Genomic DNA, 4,595 nt, shown 5'->3' on the forward strand with positions numbered 1-4,595 from the left:
ATGGAATTAACACTCAAGCTAAAAAAATGGCGAATTACTACTAATATGTATGCAAATATTGTTGTTGTTGTTGTTTTTTTTTAAGAACAAGTCAAATATATAGAAGAACAAAACATATCTAAGTAATTAGTTCAAATCAAATCTCGACTAAAATAGGGATCAAATTAGGGGATTTTAACAATAATGGGTTATGGGTTAATATTGAGGGTAAATCAATTAATGGTTTGTTAGGCTCAAAGGGGTTCACTAAGGGTTAATTATGAAGGTAGGCTTTTGTGGAGTGAGTGGGTTAAACCTAAGTGCCTTTATCATCTTGACATATCAAATCAAATGGTGTGGTCTTGACATGCATAATCAAGCAAGTTCTAGAATAACAATTCAATACTGACGCACTTAAAGCAATAATAAAAGTGAGCATGAAAGAAATAATGGATACTGTAAAGGCTCAAAATCTCACAAAAATTATGGCTTTTTGATGTTTAAACCTGTGAATTTCAACTCAAGATAATACCTAAACTTGGGAAAAACAACCTAAAATTTTTTAATTCTTCAAAAATCAACTTATCATGCTTGATTCCCTAATGTCTTAAAGTTTAAACACTCAATGCATAAATGCCTATGTTTTAATTCAAGACATATCAATAAAAATCATAAATTAATTAAAATTTATTCTAATAATGATATGAGTGATTCAGGTGAGAATAAGACACAATTTAGGGATTTCTAATGATGATATAAAAGACTCCCCACACTTAAGATGTACATTGCCCTCAATGTACAAAGATAGATATATTGAAAAAGATAGATTTATAATCATAAGATAGGGAGAGAAGTGAAACTTCCTAAATGATGAATGGATTCCTTGAACTGGAGTTTTGGAGAATAATTGGCGTGAGAGTGGAGGAGGATACTCCGGTGGTAGTAGAGGTTCATTAGTCTATAAGTCCTGCGCCAAAATAATATTATATATGGTGGTAGCTATGGTCGTGGTCGAGCAGGACATGACAGTCGTGGAGAACCTTTCTCGGTGGAGTTTTTAGTTCCTATGCGATGATGAGCTTTGGAGCTCTTTATAACTGTGATAGAATCAGGAACTTTTTAGGAAATATAAGGAAGCATAATTACTCATAATGAAATAGCCAAAATTTAAAATTGTAAAATAATAATTATAAAACCTAATAAAAATAAACTTAAAGAAAAATAAAAAGTAGTCTTAAAATAGAATAAAAGTAAAAAATAAAATAATAAATAAAAGTTTTTAAACATCTTCATCGCTAGATGGTTCGCGAGGTGGTAGTGGTGATGAGATGTGGAAGTGCTGACAAATTTGCTGTAAAGTAGCATCAATGTTATCGAAGAGCTGAAAACACTGTTGCTTGAATCGAGTAAGGCGCTCAGAGATGTCAGCGTATGAAGCCGCCGTATGAACTGGACGAGGGGGGTGGTGACTGAGTCGGTAGATCTTCGTGGCGTTGAGGGACATCATCAGGAATGTCCTTTAGGTCCTCCTCCTCGGTAGACTGGGTGAGGCAGTACTGAGGAAGGTATGTGCCACGTCGTTTTTCGATCATCCTCATACTTAGCATGCTCGAGATGCCCTGTGGGGACATCTGGTCGATGAGAGTGAGGGAGGATGATTGGGCTGCTGTGCTAAGGAGCCCGAAGTACCCTAATTTTTTTGCCTATGTGTTTCGCGAATTTTAAATTTGGGCGCGTTTGACATTTGACCCAAGCCCGTGTTGCTTGAGCGTGTGGGTGTACACGGCCGTGTCTTGCTTCGTTCGCTTCTCCTACGCCCATGTACATAAGTCCACGCCCGTGTTCGTTTTGACAGTGTCGACCACGGGTGGAGGGCACGGGCGTGTCGCACGCTCGTGTTGCATTCTCAGTTTCAACCACAATTTCAAGACACGGGCGTGTCTCATGCCCGTGTTGTTTTAGCAGTTTCACCCACGGCCATGTCGCACGTTCGTGGCAACTTATCTCATTTCCTGTTGGGGAAAAATCTTGCCCTGTTTTCACACGGCTGTATCACACGGCCGTGTCTTCACCTATGGTGTGAGCACGGCCTAAGGTACGCCCGTGTGACTGGCCATGTGGATGGGAAAACCTTGTGTTTCAAGACTTAGTTAATAGGTTTGATGTGAAAAACTAGAATTAATAGGTTAGATGTGAAAAACTAGAATTTAAATAAGTCATTATTGTTAATGCTCGGGTTACCTCCTGAGAAGCACTTATTTATAGTCTTAAGCTCGACTTACCTCTCTTCTGCATGGTCAAGGTGGTGCGAGGAGTTTACATTCCTCATACCTGCTATCAACTTTATCAACATAAGATTTAAGACGAGTATTATTTACTTTAAAAGTACCTAATTTGGGATGAATTACCTAGACTGTACCATATGGGAAAATACTGAATACCGTAAGAGGAATTTCTTCATTAGGTTCAGCAGTGGTAATGCGAGGATCTGCTGCATCTAGTAGTACTTTGTCTCCAACCTTAAGTTGATTTGGTGAGGTATTGAGCTCGTCTTGACTCAGTTTCGGCCTATCGGGTGTTCTCAGTTTCTGTGTCCACCATTCATCTAGCTCCTAGATTTGTAGCCTCCGTTCTTCATAGGTAGGTCCTTTGTTGTTGTTTGAACATGGCTTATATGCATTTTTCATAACTGTTTCCTACACAGAGGGTTTCACCACATGATCAGTACTAGTAGAATGATTTATACAACCACCTTCAATTTTCAATGTGTTACTTGAATTACAAGCTTGAAGGGTGATTGTTTCATCTCCCAAACGAAGTGTGAGTTCACCTGTGCCAAAATTAATAATGGTTCTAGCAGTCGCTAAAAAGGGTCGTCCTAAAATTAAAGGTGCGTTACTATCCCCTTCCATGTCTAGAACAATAAAGTCTACTGGGTATATAAATTTATCGATCTTAACAAAAACATCTTCAATGATACCCCTAGGAAATCTAATGGTTTTATCAGCCAAGTGAATGCTCATCCTAGTTTGTTTGGGTTTCCCAAGACCTAGCTGTTTAAACATTTTATAAGGCATAAGATTAATGCTTGCCCCTAAGTCAGCCAATGCATTATGAACATCTAAACTATCAATTAAATAAGGAATCGTAAAACTCCTTGGATCTTTCAATTTGTTGGGTAGCTTATTCTGTAATATAGCTGAGCAAACTGCATTCAATTCCACATGCGATGCCTCATCCAACTTTCGTTTATTTTTTAAAAGCTCATTTAAGAATTTGATTGCGTTTGGCATCTGCGAAAGAGCTTCAATAAACGGTAAATTAATATGTAAATTTTTAATAATTTAAGGAATTTACCGAATTGTTCTTCTTTACGGTCTTTACTTGTCGCGTTTGGGCATGGCACACGAGGTTTGTATTCTTTACTTATCGATTTTGTGTCATTATGGCCTATCTCATTCTTACCTTTGCTTACCACCGTTTCTCGCCTTGGTTTTGCAACTAACCCTTCCTCATCATGAATTGCAATCGCGTTGAGTTGCTCCCTTGGGTTAGATTCAGTGTTACTTGGCAGGCTACCTTGTGGTAATTCGGAAATCAACTTGCCGAGCTGTCCAATCTGAGTTTTGAGCCTCTGGATTGATGCTTATTGATTTTTGAGTGCTGTCTCGGTATTCTGAAAACAAGTTTCTAACACTGAGATGAATTTTGTTAGCATCTCCTCAAGGTTCTACTTTTTCTCTTGTTGGCAGGGTGGTTGTTGGAAACCCGGAGGATGTTGTGGCCTTTGATTTCCTTGACCGCCCCACGAGAAATTAGGATGGTTCCTCCAACCTGCATTATAAGTGTTACTATACCGTTTATTTTGGGGTCTAAAGTTATTGTTACCCATATATTAGACTTGTTCCTCCTCGATGTTAGGGTTGAAGGGTTGATATTCTGTGCATGCTCCTCCTCCATTCGAATCGCACCTCATCACTGGATGTACCTGAGCAGAACCACACAAACCATCAATATTTTTATTTAAGAGTTTTACTTGGTTAGATAGCACAGTAACCGCGTCGAGGTTGAAAACACCGGCTACTTTCGTCGGCTTTCTTCTTATAACTTGCTACTGATAGTTATTTAGTGGCATCTCCTCAATAAAATCGTAAGCCGCCTCAGGTGTCTTATTATTGATAGTTCCTCCAACGGCTGCATCAATCATCTGCCGAGTCGAAGGATTCAGGCCGTTATGAAACGTTTGAACCTGTAGCCAAAGCGGTAACCCATGGTGAGAGCATCTTCTCAAAAGGTCCTTATATCTCTCCCATTCATCGTAGAGTGTTTCTAAATCCATCTGCACAAAAGAAGAGATATCATTACGTAATTTGGCTGTTTTAGCTGGCGGAAAATATTTTAATAAAAACTTTTCGGTCATTTGTTCCTAAGTAGTGATTGACCCTCATGGTAACGAGTTCAACCATTTTTTAGCCTTATTCCTTGATAAAAAGGGAAACAACCGAAGGCGAATGGCGTCATCAGAAACGCCATTAATTTTAAAGGTATTGCAAAATTCTAGGAAATTTGCCAAGTGAGCGTTGGGATCCTCGTCCTGCAAACCATCAAACTGAACA

At 38.9% G+C, this 4,595-nt stretch overlaps 1 non-coding gene across 1 annotated transcript; it reads left to right on the forward strand.

Annotated features, from left to right (window-relative positions):
* The first annotated feature begins 4,244 nt into the window (after positions 1-4,244).
* LOC128290721 (small nucleolar RNA R71) lies at positions 4,245-4,351 on the forward strand. Its single transcript, XR_008280509.1, has one exon. It is a non-coding gene; the product is annotated as a small nucleolar RNA R71 (small nucleolar RNA).
* Positions 4,352-4,595: the final 244 nt, after the last annotated feature.

Source organism: Gossypium arboreum, chromosome 3, assembly GCF_025698485.1.
Source record: "Gossypium arboreum isolate Shixiya-1 chromosome 3, ASM2569848v2, whole genome shotgun sequence".
In the NCBI taxonomy this organism is placed as follows: Eukaryota; Viridiplantae; Streptophyta; class Magnoliopsida; order Malvales; family Malvaceae; genus Gossypium; species Gossypium arboreum.